This window comes from Musca domestica, unplaced genomic scaffold (assembly GCF_030504385.1).
Source record: "Musca domestica strain aabys unplaced genomic scaffold, Musca_domestica.polishedcontigs.V.1.1 9, whole genome shotgun sequence".
NCBI classification, from domain to species: domain Eukaryota; kingdom Metazoa; phylum Arthropoda; class Insecta; order Diptera; family Muscidae; genus Musca; species Musca domestica.
The window spans coordinates 1,540,467-1,556,335 of record NW_026712435.1 but is presented as its reverse complement, the minus strand read 5'-3'; the positions used below and the strand labels follow the sequence as shown (position 1 = coordinate 1,556,335).

Genomic DNA, 15,869 nt, shown 5'->3' with positions numbered 1-15,869 from the left:
CTGAGCGTGTGGCAAAACATTGCCTGTATAGGTCCACTTTTGGTATAGCCCCCATATAACGGTACCTCCCGATATTCGGTATTTTGATGATTTATGCCACATTTTTTCACGGATTTGTCTGAAAATTGGTATTTGTAGGACACAACGGGTCCCTGAGCGTGTGGCAAAACATTGCATGTATAGGTCCACGTTCTGGTATAGTCCCCATATAACGGTACCTCCCGATATTCGGTATTTTGATGATTTATGTCACATTTTTTCACTGATTTGTGTAAAAGTTGGTATTTGTGGGTCATAATGGCTCCTAGTTCGTGTGGCGAAACATTGTAATTATAGGTGCACGTGTTGGTGAAGCCCCTATATAACGGTACCTCCCGATATTCGGCATTTTAATGTTTTTTGAAACATTTCTTCTAATGTTCTTTTACCCTAGGGTGGAGGGTATTAAAAGTTTGGCCCGGCCGAACTTAATGTTTTTTTACTTGTTTTTTTTTCAAAGTGTGCCCGACTTCTGGCAATTTTGTGTATGTATTTATTGTTTTGAAAAATAAAAACAACAAATTTTACAATATAGACTAAAATCCAATACATTACAAGTCGATATGACACAATCATATTCTCAACTAAGTCATCGACAAACAAAAACTGATCTAGTGAGTCACTGTTTTAATAAAACGATGGAAAGCGAGCGAGAGTCATCAACTTAAATGTGGTAAAGAAGGAGTGACTACTCTGCTAAAAGAGGAAGGCAGATAGCAGTGATACAACACATTGTGAACAAAGCTGCGAAAGAAGAAATCAATTGTGGGAAAATAGACTTATTAGAGTAAGAATCAAGAACTTCATTAGAACAAAAACCTTCAATACAATAACGATTATAAGAATTATATAATAAGAAAAAACCAAGTGCTCAACAAGCACTAGTAAGGTCTAAAAGATGTAATTTGTTCTTGACAAAAATAGTAAAATAAAAAAAGAAATAATAAATATATATACGGTAGCGCAAAAGTAATCCTCTTATCAGGAACTGTATCAATTTTACGATTGGCTCCTAATGTCCGTTCTGTTTAGGCATTTTTGTAGTAAACACATCCGAAATACACGTTATTAAACAATTTTGCGCTACTCTGTCCGGAACGCGGAATATTGGTGACTATTTATTTGACTTTGGCACAACGTCAATTTCGTCGCAGATTTCCTGGCCGTCCAACACCTACTGGTGAAACACTGCGACGTTTAGCCGCTCACCTCGAAGAGACTGGCACAACAAAAGATGGCAGACTTCGGAGTATCCGTTCTGCAGAGAATATTTTGCTGCTGTAGCCGAGGATGTCATGGAAGCGCCGTCGAAATCAACCAGACAATGTGTCACGAAAATGGTACAAGAATTGAAGATGTTTCCGTAAAAAGTCCCGATGATGCATCAGCTGTTAGCTGCTGACCGTCAATCGCGTCTAACATACGCTCAAGCCATCCATAATCACCAACAAGAAGAAGATGATTTTTCATCAAAAATAATGATGAGTGACGAGGTCCACTTCTATCTTAGCGGGTACGTAAATAAGCAAAATTTTCTCTTCTGCCGCACTAAATATCCGCATGTATAGTTGTGAATAGTTGCACCGAATCAGTGCAATAGCAGTGCATTATTTTAGTGTAATACCCTATACCGTGGCTTCAAAGGGTATATGTGACAAGCATTTGAATGTAAGTCAATCACTCCTTTTTTAAGACGCTTCTAATCCCAATAAATCCGATATGTACATTTACAATAACAAAACTACTGTTGCCTACTTTCTATCGTCACGGAGTTACTACGTAGTGGCGCCAAGGAAGATTAAATAAGATGTGCAGACACTATTTCGTGGCTTCCATCGCATAAATCATCGATACCTTGCAATTACTTACGAATTGAACAAAAATAAGACTTTAGTCTATCTGAGGAATATAAGCCGCAGTGGCGCAGTGGTAAGCATGCCAGCTTTGCTCTCTGAACACCTGGGTTCGATTCCAAAGCCGGACATCACATTTTAAATACGAACAAGTAAAAAAGCTGCTAAGGTCGGCCGGGCCGAACTTTTTATGCCCTCCACCATTTGGAAGAACTTGAAAATTTTCAAAAAAAAAAAAAAATTCCATCTGAGAATACCACTTAAATGAAAATCGTTATATGGGGGCTATACAAAGACGTGGTCGTGCATAAGTAATTTGGTCATAGGCTGTAGTAACTGCTCCGAACTTTATATACGAAATTTGAAAGAATTCTTGTGAATAACGTCGCAAAAATCATCAAAATACTGAACCGAGAGGAACCGTTATATAGGTTAGGTTAAAGGACGCGCAGTTACCATATGGCAACCGCTCCACTCGGGGACCTATAGGTCCATTGTGTTCATCCTAGAAGAATAGTAAGAAATAAGGGAGGAGTGGTTGATAGAAGATAGGAGATAGAGTTATAGAGGGCGATCTACGGCTGAGGAATTTGCTGTGTCGTCTTTAGCCACTTGAATCTTCTGGCTAATTGAAGGATTACTATAGGGTCAGTGTTAGAAAAAGAAGACAGATCATGTGACACTAGTTCTCCCACCAGCGTGAGTCTCACATTAATGAGTGCTGGGCAATGGCAGAGCAAGTGTTCGACTGTCTCGATTTCTACTACTTTAATTGTAGTTGATTCAGATCCTAGCCTCTCCAAATTGTCTGCAGTCTCGTTACCTGGGATGTTATAATGACCAGGACCCAACAGAGGTTGATAAACAACCCAGTGTTTTCCAAGGCTTTCCTACAGTTCAAAACAGCCCTAGACTTAATGGTATTGGAATTTAAGACCTTCAGTGCCGCTTGACTATCGACAAATATAGACACCGGACCGCTGACCTCAGTATTCCTCGTGACCAGCAGGTCTGTGGCCTTTTTAACCGCAAAGATTTCCGCCTGAAATACGCTACAGTTGTTTCCAAGCTTGTAGAATTCACGAACATTAAGGGTATCACAGAAGACACCAGCCCATTCACAGTCCATCTTTGAACCGTCGGTATAAACAGCTATGCCGCGAAATGGTGGGTTGTTATGGGCCCAGGCGTCTCTGTTAGGTATGTGTATGTCAGGTGGGTTGAAGCTCAACCGTGGTGAAATATAGTCACTTGTATTGGCTACCACTTCCACATTCCTTACACGTCTTAGAATCGCAGAATGTCCAAAGGGTTGACTGCGCCATTCGTTTAGTTCTCTGAGTCGATTAGCACTCCTGAATGCCTATTCGTCTACATGTATACTCACTAAGCACAGTAGGGTGTCCAGTGCTGCTTAGGGCGTGCTCCCGAAGGCACCCGTTATTAGTAGGGATGCGACTCTTTGAACTTTGTTAATGTGTCGTAAGTAGGTTGACTTCTTCAAAGAGTGCCACCATACTAGAGATCCATAGGATAGAATGGGGCGAACAATTGACTCATGCTTCCATTTAATGATGTGTGGCTTGAGGCCCCAGCTTTTACCTATGGAGTTCTTACAGGAATAGAGTACGATCAAGCCTCTCTTAGCTCGTTCCTCAGTGTTCCTCTTCCAACTTAATTGGCGGTCGAGGATAGTGTCAAGGTATTTGGCTTCTGGTGAGAGGTTTAAAGTGACTCCATCCAGGTTAGATGGTATAAATGAAGGATATTTACGTTTCTTAGTGAAAAAAACGACTAGTCCATTGCGACGCGCCCACCGTGATAGGGTGACTAGAGCTCCCTGCATTAGGTCAGATATTGTTTGCAGGAATTTACCGGCATAAGTAGGACGACATCATCAGCGTATGCGACTACTTTTGTCCCTGTTTCCTCTAGATCTATGAGTATGTTGTTAATAACCAAAAGCCAGAGTAATGGTGATAGGACACCCCCTTGCGGCGTGCTCTTAGTAACCGATTTCCTAACGGATGTTTCCTAAATGGTCGAGTTGATGATTCTGCTACTAAGCATCGTATCAATCCAGTCAGATATTGTTTGCAGGAATTTACCGGCATAAGTAGGACGACATCAACAGCGTATGCGGCTACTTTTGTCCCCGTTTCCTCTAATACCAGAGTAATGGTGATAGGACACCCCCATGCGGCGTGCTCTGCTACTAAGCATCGTATAAATCCTGTCTATGAGGACATATGATATCGTGGACCTATATAGACCATTCCCTTCCAGGGGGTAATGTACTCCTATTGTGGATTCTCAGAGAATTCCGTTGAAAAATGTGGCTAAAATCATCAAAATACCGAATACCGGGGATAGCGTTATATGGGGGCTATACGATATCGTGGACCGATATAGCCCATCTTCGAACTTGACCTGCCTGCAGACAAAAGGCAGGTCTGTGCAAAATTTCGCTTCCAAAGGAAGTGACTTCCATGATTACTAGAAGTTAGGCTATTTAGTCACCGCATTATAAAAATAGACAGAGAGATAATATCAGAAATGTGCATGTGACACAATCGGGAAACGGAAAACATATATATTTTTAATCCAAGTCTAGTTTTCCACTAATATTACTCATTGATACTGGTGCTGACATATAGGATATAAATGCACAGTATAAAATGAAGATAATCCTATCAATTATGACATCGACGTGGGCCTCCTTAACCTCAATAACAAATAATGAGGTTCCATTAACAAATGGAAGACCACCTTTATAATATAGATGATTATCTTAAGGATACTAAGTATAGGTCACAAATAGCACGTGCAAAATTATTGATAAGAAATTACAAATTAAATTAATCTCGAAGTAGGAGATTTAGCTTTAGTCGAAATAAATTATAGACTTCATATTACAATGAAAAACAGTAACGATGCTTAATTTAGAGTCACTTTAAATATTTATTTTTATTTACCCTCTCTGTTTATAGCATCATTGTGCTAGTCACTTTGACATTTTAACGAGTAATTTGTTGTCACTTGTTTTGTAGCCTCCTATGGACATTAGGGATTTCGCTGTCATTCGGACACGCTATACGCAATATCGTTTGCAAAAGCATATATCGTAGTGCATTGAAAAGGCATACTGTTACAATTTACACTATGGTCCATTGCTCGACGCACTTGTGTTTTATTCCATTATTTTTTCTCTATCCAATTTTGAAATTCATCTGGGAGAAATATTGTGTTTCCACTTAATTTACATACTTATATTGTCTTCCACTTTCATCAAACACAAGGTATATTTGTACTTTTATTCCTTTCATAAAAAGTGCACATTTTCCAATACATAAAAGTGAATTTGTCGTTGCAAAATATTCAGTGAATTTCGTTTCAATACGCGATTTCGGCGGAAGGGTGTCATTTTCAAGATTTGAAGAGAATGGTGTACCTGTGCTTAAATTAATTTTCAATCCACTAAAGTACAATGATCATATTCAATAAAATAATTTTCAATTTTCTTTGAAGTCTCATCTTTAGTAGTTCCCGCTATTTCAGGTAATTTACTCTCTATTTCAATAGGTGATGGTATAATTTTACGTTTGCCAAATATTCGTTTGGCTGATAGAAACTTCAGGGATTCTAGACCAGTTCACCTTCTACTAGGCGTTGATTTATATCCTAGAATCCTTTTACAGCTAATTCAATCGAACGTCTTAGGTTCTTTAATGGAACAGAGAAGAGTTTTCGGCTAGATCATTACTGGCCCCATTACCAATTCTACCATTACAGTTGTAACAACCATAATCAATAATCAGAAAGAAGGTCTAAACAAGACTCTTCTTCGATTCTGGGAATTGAAAGAACTTCCCAAACGCTCTATCTTGTCTCCTTCGGACAAATTCTGTGAGGACTATTTCAAAAATACGACTCGACGGAACTCAGAATGCAGATATATTGTCACACCTGCTATCATTCCTAAATTCGCAGGCCAACTTGGTCATTCTAGGACCAATTACTTACGCCAATTCTTTCAAAATGAGGCCAAATATTATAAACGGGAAGTTAGTATCATCATGCAGCGTATTTGGCCAGATAACATTGGTTGGGACGATTAGCTTCCGTCTTCGACAGAACGGGAACAATTTGGGGTTTCCTATCAAGGTTGCAATATGGTTTCCATTTCCATCCATCTTTGGTTCCAATACTCACTTCTTTGTCAAGTCGAACTTCATGTCTTTTCTGATGCCTCGACAAAGGCATACGCGGGGGTAGCGTACATAGTCATTGCTTCAAAGGGGAAATTTTCATAAATTTGCTACATGCAAAGCAAAAGCAGCTCCGCTTGATTCCATTTCCTTACCTCGCTTAGAATTATGCGGAGTATTAGCATCCGAACTTCTCAAGTGTATTTTGAATCAAATTGACATACGACCCTCTTTCTCGGCTTCAAAAAACGTTAACTTATTCTGGAGAATGTTGTGTCAATAAAATGGTTTCATGTTAGATCTGAGGACAATCCTGCAGACTTAGGTAGTAGGTGGCTTTCGCCTTCGAAGATTGCCTTTTCTTTTCTTTCTTTTAATAACATATTTTGCTGTGCCGATTTCACGATCGTCCTTTCTCGGCTTCAAATAACGTTATCTACATGGTGTACCTTCGTTGCATTCAGGAGAATATTGGGCAAATTAAATGGTTTCATGTTCGATCTAAGGACAATCCTGATGACTTAGGGAGTAGGGAACTTTTTCCTTCGATGTTTGCCATTTCTCAAATTTGGTGGCACGGTCCTCATTGGATAAACCTTGATAGTTCCAACATTGAAATGTTCCCGTTGACTCTGAGGTTGAACTTCATCCTGTTAAAAGTCATACCTCTTTATGGGAACTCTTTATGAAAGTCTGTGATGATGTTTTTAACAAGTTTTCTCCCATAGATAGGTATTTAGTGCCATTGCATGTATTTTTCGATTTTTCCGCAATACGCACTCTTTTCAGCAATTTCTTCCTAGCAATTCAGAAATCCAAGCAGCAAAATAACGTCTCATTGCGATGCTCAGAAGGCATACCATCCAGAGAAATATTATGGCTTACTTCATAAACGACCACTTAACTCTTAAAATCCATTTCTGGATAAAGAAGGGGTAGTACGATTGAATGGACGCCTATTGCAGTCTCCGACTCTTTCCTATTCTGAACGGCATTCTGTTCTCTAACCATATCGTAGCAAATTCGCATGACTGTTGTTGGAACAAATTCATATATAGATTCGCTCCATGGAGGAAACCAATTAATGTTCCGTATGCTTCGCATGTAGTATTGGATTCCTCGCGCTACTTAACTGATAAGGTCAAATTTTGCGTTTTAGCAAATAAACGTACTTGTACTCAAATTGTGGTATTTCTTCTCTAGAAAGAACGGTTTTGATAAGGCCTTTCAACTTTACACCTTAAATATTGTGTGTGTTTTACAATGTGTTTTTCTACGAAAGCGATCCATTTAGAGCCAGCCTCGAATTTATCTACCACAGCCTTCCTGGTTGCATTTCATATATTTATATTTCGTCGTGGATATCCAAAGACTATCTTCTCGGACAATAGCACTAACTTTGTTGTTGCATATCGTAAGATAGAACGAGAATTTAAGCAGGCATTAGATAGAATTCGTGATAGATTTAACCGAACTGGAGTTCCACAAATGGTGGACCTTGGGAAACTACGGTTAAAAGCTTTAAAACTCATTTTAGAATAATGGCTAAAAACTTCAAATATACGTTTGAAGAATTTTCTAAATTACAAACTAGAATTGATATTAAATTCCCGTTTGATCTGTCCCATGACTGATAGTCTTGAAACTTGACTTGACTGCGAGGACGGCATCCCCCCAAGGCTCTGCCTGGATCGTTGGCACGACATCTCCTCTACGGCAGCTTGCACCCGTCTGCCACGGAATTCAATCGACAGATTTGGCTACTAAAAGCGGAACGGTCGCTCCTCTATGAGAGACTAAGTGAGGTTCCTCGCTTCGAGATTGCACCTGCGAGGACTGCATCCCCCGAAGGCTCTGCCTGGACCGTTGGCACGGCATCTTCTCTACAGGAGCTTGAACCTGCTTCCACGGAATTCAATCGACAGATTTGGCTACTAAAAGCGGAGTGGTCGTTCCTCTATGAGAGACAAAGTAAGGTTCTTCGCTTCAATTCCAGCGCACAATGACCACCAACATCTCCGAATAGCAATCCATTGGACTGTTGTGTCTGGAGTATTTTAGAAAGCAAGGTTGGGACTAAAAAATACCAAAGTGTCGATCACCTGAAGCAAGCGCTCCGCCGGGAATGAGCCAATTTCATTCCCAGCATTTGAAGGCCACAATTTGCCAAAGGTGACCAATTCGAACAAATCTAAACTTATTCTAAAATTTTATGCTATTTCCGACATATTTTGCTTTCAATCAATAAAATTAAAAAAAACGAAATGTAAAAATTATGGCGTTTGACTTTGTTGCTTTGCTAGTAATAGAAAAATGGGTTGGCTTCAACGGACCAACAAGTTTTTTATATTAGTCACACCACACTATTTATGAACTTAGAGAAGCTATTAAAATATTCTGACATGATGAAGCAGGAATTTCAGGTGTTTTTAATTTGTTCTTATAATCTGATGTCCTGAATTAATTATAATAGAACTCATATTTTCGAGTGTTAAACTTAGTAGAGTTGTTGAATTTCCCTGGAAGCCTGTGGGTTAATTTTTCCTGGCCGAATCTAGCGAACTACGCATTTTTGGACCCATTATAAAAAACTACTATAGAAGTTCGGTGAAAATAGAGCAACCGATGAATGACGGATTCGTATATTATAGCGGAGGAAAATTGCTACAGATGGATGAGGAAAAACCTGACGATGAAGAAGTTCTATGGAGCACTCATGGAGAAGAAATGGTAATTGGAGACAAAAATGTACCTATGCAACTAATCGATCTGATTTTTTAAGTGGTTCTTTATAATGAGTAAAGAAGTTTATTTATTAAGATAAACTTAAATTTGATAAATTTTGCTCTAAGTGGCGCAACAATCAATCCTAAAATGATAGATTTAGATGATAATACTAAGTAGAGATAGATGAAAATAATAACATTAAGGGTAAATTATTTTTGAACCAACTATACTGCATTGAGTACTTGAATTTTCTCTAAAATCTTTACAAAAGGATTCAAAATTCTCTGCTTTGTGTTGTCAAGTGCGCTTTAAAATACAAATATATTGACGGAATTGACAATATCATTGTTAAGAGAAAATTTGCAGAGCTAAAATAAAAGTTCATTACATTCAATTTTTATTATTATTATTTTATCTTTGAATCAACAAAATAAATAGGGTATTACAACAAATAAATGCCAATAATGTTCTTGTGTTTCTGTTTAGCTTAATTGTTGGGCGCGTCAAAAATAAAAAGACACTCCACGTTTGCTCCAAAATGGTGTGGAAATTAGCCTTTAATCACTGTTACCTATCTGTGTATTTCCCTTTAGAAGTTTCGGCGGAAATGTTGGTTTAACCTCCCGTAGAAGAGCAGCCATTCCGGCTACTAGCATTCGTTGTTGAATTCCGTGGACAACAAGTACAAGCTCCAGTAGAGAAGACGCCGTACGAGCGTGGTAGTAAATTCTCACGCCATGGGAGATAAATGTTCCTGTTTCCACCAAAGGCAGAATTTTGGTAAAAGCGCTTTTAATTTTCATACCGGCTAACAATATCCAATGGAAGTAATGGGATCTAGAGGGGAGAAGATCGGAGATCCGATAAGGAAATGCCCAAGCTCTGCCTTAGAGTCAATTATTATTAATATTGTAGAAAATTCTTCAAAAGTATAATTTAAATTTTTATTAATTTTTATAAAATGAATTGTAAAGCTTTTAAATGCAACGTCCACACAAGTGTGGAGCTCCAGTTGGATTCAATTTCCGTGAGAAGATATAAGATAACCTATAAAAAGCAGCCAGGAAGTTTGTGATAAATAAATCGGAGACTGGTTCTAAACTGATCACTCTCGTAGATAGACCCAGGAAAACACAATTTAAAACATGGTCTGAAAAGGATTTAATGTTGAATGGGACCGCGAAATCGACACCTTTAGAAGTGAGTGGCCTTAGTGTAAACGGAAAAATTTGGAATTTCCCAATTAGAACTGTTAGGGACAGTTAATTAGGCCACCAAATTTTAGAATAGGGCAACTCCGAAGGAGTAATCCTCCTGCTGCTTAAATCAGCAGAAGTGTTCTCAGATCGAACGTGACACCACTTATTTAGTTCAACATTCTTCTGAATACGACATACCCTATTTGGCAACGAATGAAGACCGACTATCAGTCCAGCAAAAAATAATTGTGTCAATTTCATTCAAAACATCTTTGAGAAGTTTGGGTGCTAATACTGCTAACTAGTTCTAAGCGAGGTAAGGATATGGATTCAATGTTTTGCATGTAAGCAAATATGTGAAAATTTTCCCATTAGAGGCAACATCACAAATATATGCTATCCCCGCGAATTTTTTTTTCCGAGTCATCGGAATAGACATGAAGTTCGACTTGACTATGAGTCGAATATTGGACTCAACGAAAAATGGAAATGTCAGAATACTAAGAAATCCGCCAATATTCGCTCCAACCGGTATCATCAAAACCACTCCATATTCTTTATTTATTAGTCGTAGTATATACACCACAGTATTGCAATAAAAATTTAAATTATAATTGCTCGTGTTTTACTCAAGGTTTGTAGGCCCTAAGTTTGATCCTGCCAGCGAATGATCTCGCCTCACTCCTAGATAAAACTATTTGTTATAAATGGCACCAGAGCAGGGACCAGACTAACAGCGTAAACTCTAAACCAACTGGCAGCGAGGATTCGTCGAATAATAATGACGGAAATTTGTAAGTGACCGACGATTTGAGTACGAAATTCCTTGGTTGGATCTATTTATTGAAATGAGAGCAGTTGGTGGAACAAAACCAAAAGGTCAGACTCGAGGGCAAAGTTTTTTATGTTGTAGTATTTGCGGAAGCAACTTTGCAAACATATTGGAGAACACGAACACATGCATCGGCTGTGAACTTGGAAAGGGAATTTGAATTTTCGATATCCGAACTCTTGGCCGGAACATCCATAACATTCCTACAATAGTCTACTATCATCACTAGAAGAGCTCTTATCTTGGGCAGACTTCCGTGTCGAAGACGGAGAGTTTTTCCCACTCAAGCGGTTTCTAAACCAAATTGAACACTTTTCTACAATCGTCCGCAACAGAACAGAGAAAAAGTCATTATATATTAATCATGCGGCGATTTCCCGCCGCCAACTCAATTATCTGAGCCACCTAGATCGTATATTTGTCTCCGACGGAGAACCGATATTATGTGAGGCGACACGATTTCAATAAAATGGTCGAACTTATAAGTCTAACCGACGACTTTAAATATGTAAGATAAAGCTAGCTTGGAAAAAACGCATAGCTCTCATGAAAGAGTTATCTCTTACTCACAGAATAGGCAACGTCAACTTTAAACGTATTTCAACAAACAACGATTTCATATATTTTTAACCCTGGTGGTGGCTATGCAGAATCTGGAACAAATGTACGCATAGTGTCGTACCACATAATCATAGGAAAGTACACGAAGTGCTTTACAACGATAATGCAATCGATTCAAACTACAGTAAGGGACAGTTCAGGTCAAGCTGTTCCCAGCCAGACAGTGGCTGCAATTGAGAAATTGTGGCCAAAGATATCCACTTCAGCATGTTTGAGAATTTTGATGACCCAACATTGGTGGGGTCATCAGCATCAGAATATATTCTTTTAATGCAATATACATTAAAATTTATGAAAAAAGTATCGACGCTAACACAGTTCGATTGTACATTATCTCAGCAAAGATCCGGCGGCAACTTGGCAACTCAAGTTAATCTTCCAAAAATTAAATCCCACAATTCAATGGGGATTATTCGAAGTGGCAGACGTTTGCTGACATTTTTGGGAAAGCGATCAACGAGCAAGCCTTGCCACAATTGTAAAAAATGTGGTATCTCAAGGCCAACGTAACTATGGAAGCCGAAAAACTCATATCACATTGCCTGGAAGACACTCCAAGACAGATAAAACAACAAGAGAGCTCAAGTGTCAACCATACTTGAAAGAATGCTAAACCTGTCCAATATGTCTGGCGATAGCAGATCAGTGATGGACTTTCATGACAAACTTCATGAATCGTCATTGGCACTGGAGTTAAGCCAAAAAAATGGGATCCACTCTTAATACACATTGTTGGATGGACAAGACTAAATATGTTTTGTATAAACATTCGATTGTGGATACTAAAAAGCTCAAAACAATGGTGCATTTCGTGAAACTAGAATTGATATTAAATTCCCGTTTGATCTGTCCCATGACTGATAGTCTTGAAACTTGACTTGACTGCGAGGACGGCATCCCCCCAAGGCTCTGCCTGGATCGTTGGCACGACATCTCCTCTACGGCAGCTTGCACCCGTCTGCCACGGAATTCAATCGACAGATTTGGCTACTAAAAGCGGAACGGTCGCTCCTCTATGACAGACTAAGTGAGGTTCCTCGCTTCGAGATTGCACCTGCGAGGACCGCATCCCCCGAAGGCTCTGCCTGGACCGTTGGCACGGCATCTTCTCTACAGGAGCTTGAACCTGCTTCCACGGAATTCAATCGACAGATTTGGCTACTAAAAGCGGAGTGGTCGTTCCTCAATGAGAGACAAAGTGAGCTTGCACCCGTCTTCGACGGAATTCAATCGACAGATTTGGCTACTAAAAGCGGAGTGGTCGTTCCTCTATGAGAGACAAAGTAAGGTTCTTCGCTTCAATTCCAGCGCACAATGACCACCAACATCTCCGAATAGCAATCCATTGGACTGTTGTGTCTGGAGTATTTTAGAAAGCAAGGTTGGGACTAAAAAATACCAAAGTGTCGATCACCTGAAGCAAGCGCTCCGCCGGGAATGAGCCAATTTCATTCCCAGCATTTGAAGGCCACAATTTGCCAAAGTTGACCAATTCGAACAAATCTAAACTTATTCTAAAATTTTATGCTATTTCCGACATATTTTGCTTTCAATCAATAAAATTTAAAAAAACGAAATGTAAACATTATGGCGTTTGACTTTGTTGCTTTGCTAGTAATAGAAAAATGGGTTGGCTTCAACGGACCAACAAGTTTTTTATATTAGTCACACCACACTATTTATGAACTTAGAGAAGCTATTAAAATATTCTGACATGATGAAGCAGGAATTTCAGGTGTTTTTAATTTGTTCTTATAATCTGATGTCCTGAATTAATTATAATAGAACTCATATTTTCGAGTGTTAAACTTAGTAGAGTTGTTGAATTTCCCTGGAAGCCTGTGGGTTAATTTTTCCTGGCCGAATCTAGCGAACTACGCATTTTTGGACCCATTATAAAAAACTACTATAGAAGTTCGGTGAAAATAGAGCAACCGATGAATGACGGATTCGTATATTATAGCGGATTCGTATATTATTGCTACATATGGATGAGGAAAAACCTGACGATGAAGAAGTTCTATGGAGCACTCATGGAGAAGAAATGGTAATTGGAGACAAAAATGTACCTATGCAACTAATCGATCTGATTTTTTAAGTGGTTCTTTATAATGAGTAAAGAAGTTTATTTATTAAGATAAACTTAAATTTGATAAATTTTGCTCTAAGTGGCGCAACAATCAATCCTAAAATGATAGATTAAGATGATAATACTAAGTAGAGATAGATGAAAATAATAACATTAAGGGTAAATTATTTTTGAACCAATTATACTACATTGAGTACTTGAATTTTCTCTAAAATCTTTACAAAAGGATTCAAAATTCTCTGCTTTGTGTTGTCAAGTGCGCTTTAAAATACAAATATATTGACGGAATTGACAATATCATTGTTAAGAGAAAATTTGCAGAGCTAAAATAAAAGTTCATTACATTCAATTTTTATTATTATTATTTTATCTTTGAATCAACAAAATAAATAGGGTATTACAACAAATAAATGCCAATAATGTTCTTGTGTTTCTGTTTAGCTTAATTGTTGGGCGCGTCAAAAATAAAAAGACACTCCACGTTTGCTCCAAAATGGTGTGGAAATTAGCCTTTAATCACTGTTACCTAACTGTGTATTTCCCTTTAGAAGTTTCGGCGGAAATGTTGGTTTAACCTCCCGTAGAAGAGCAGCCATTCCGGCTACTAGCATTCGTTGTTGAATTCCGTGGACAACAAGTACAAGCTCCAGTAGAGAAGACGCCGTACGAGCGTGGTAGTAAATTCTCACGCCATGGGAGATAAATGTTCCTGTTTCCACCAAAGGCAGAATTTTGGTAAAAGCGCTTTTAATTTTCTATACCGGCTAACAATATCCAATGGAAGTAATGGGATCTAGAGGGGAGAAGATCGGAGATCCGATAAGGAAATGCCCAAGCTCTGCCTTAGAGTCAATTATTATTAATATTGTAGAAAATTCTTCAAAAGTATAATTTAAATTTTTATTAATTTTTATAAAATGAATTGTAAAGCTTTTAAATGCAACGTCCACACAAGTGTGGAGCTCCAGTTGGATTCAATTTCCGTGAGAAGATATAAGATAACCTATAAAAAGCAGCCAGGAAGTTTGTGATAAATAAATCGGAGACTGGTTCTAAACTGATCACTCTCGTAGATAGACCCAGGAAAACACAATTTAAAACATGGTCTGAAAAGGATTTAATGTTGAATGGGACCGCGAAATCGACACCTTTAGAAGTGAGTGGTCTTAGTGTAAACGGAAAAATTTGGAATTTCCCAATTAGAACTGTTAGGGACAGTTAATTAGGCCACCAAATTTTAGAATAGGGCAACTCCGAAGGAGTAATCCTCCTGCTGCTTAAATCAGCAGAAGTGTTCTCAGATCGAACGTGACACCACTTATTTAGTTCAACATTCTTCTGAATACGACATACCCTATTTGGCAACGAATGAAGACCGACTATCAGTCCAGCAAAAAATAATTGTGTCAATTTCATTCAAAACATCTTTGAGAAGTTTGGGTGCTAATACTGCTAACTAGTTCTAAGCGAGGTAAGGATATGGATTCAATGTTTTGCATGTAAGCAAATATGTGAAAATTTTCCCATTAGAGGCAACATCACAAATATATGCTATCCCCGCGAATTTTTTTTCCGAGTCATCGGAATAGACATGAAGTTCGACTTGACTATGAGTCGAATATTGGACTCAACGAAAAATGGAAATGTCAGAATACTAAGAAATCCGCCAATATTCGCTCCAACCGGTATCATCAAAACCACTCCATATTCTTTATTTATTAGTCGTAGTATATACACCACAGTATTGCAATAAAAATTTAAATTATAATTGCTCGTGTTTTACTCAAGGTTTGTAGGCCCTAAGTTTGATCCTGCCAGCGAATGATCTCGCCTCACTCCTAGATAAAACTATTTGTTATAAATGGCACCAGAGCAGGGACCAGACTAACAGCGTAAACTCTAAACCAACTGGCAGCGAGGATTCGTCGAATAATAATGACGGAAATTTGTAAGTGACCGACGATTTGAGTACGAAATTCCTTGGTTGGATCTATTTATTGAAATGAGAGCAGTTGGTGGAACAAAACCAAAAGGTCAGACTCGAGGGCAAAGTTTTTTATGTTGTAGTATTTGCGGAAGCAACTTAGCAAACATATTGGAGAACACGAACACATGCATCGGCTGTGAACTTGGAAAGGGAATTTGAATTTTCGATATCCGAACTCTTGGCCGGAACATCCATAACATTCCTACAATAGTCTACTATCATCACTAGAAGAGCTCTTATCTTGGGCAGACTTCCGTGTCGAAGACGGAGAGTTTTTCCCACTCAAGCGGTTTCTAAACCAAATTGAACACTTT

General features: G+C 38.5%; 1 protein-coding gene across 2 annotated transcripts in view; it reads right to left on the bottom strand.

The window, feature by feature from the left end:
* Nucleotides 1-15,869, bottom strand: part of LOC101896948 (intermembrane lipid transfer protein Vps13D) — a 203,976-nt gene that overhangs the window by 97,471 nt on the left and 90,636 nt on the right. The gene's annotated exons all lie outside the window — the stretch shown is intronic.